We start from the raw sequence: 476 nt of genomic DNA, 5'->3' as shown, positions 1-476 counted from the left end.
ATTGGGTTCCAAGACACTTGGCTAAAGTGTTATTTTGCTCTTTGAATGAACTTCCCCCACCAAACCCCCACACTCATTCATTCTTTATTAAATCAAATTTGGCTTCTTCTTTCCTATTTTTGCCTTTGTTAGTATGCAACATTATCTGAGAAAAAATTACAAATAAATATTGTAGCTTGAATATGCCAAAAGTAAAGGCACTGTAATACTGTATTTTTTTTCTGTCTTTATATGGAACTAAAGTCAAAGTGACTTGTTCAAGGGTCTTCAAAAGATCTTTTATTTATAAGGTTCTAGTTGCTGAGGTGGCCTAAAAGTTTGCCCAGTGATTTTTTTTTATACTCAGGTCGTGTTTATGTTCCAAGCACTAGCAAAATAATTGATATACTGTATGTACCCTGTTGTTATTTATGAAAAAAATTTACTAATACCTGTTATTAGTAAGTTTTTGAGGAGTTTGTACTGTATTTAACAGT

Source organism: Macrobrachium rosenbergii, chromosome 36, assembly GCF_040412425.1.
Source record: "Macrobrachium rosenbergii isolate ZJJX-2024 chromosome 36, ASM4041242v1, whole genome shotgun sequence".
Classification (NCBI taxonomy): Eukaryota; Metazoa; Arthropoda; class Malacostraca; order Decapoda; family Palaemonidae; genus Macrobrachium; species Macrobrachium rosenbergii.
The sequence above is the reverse complement of the archived record's forward strand: the minus strand, read 5'-3'. Positions refer to the sequence as shown.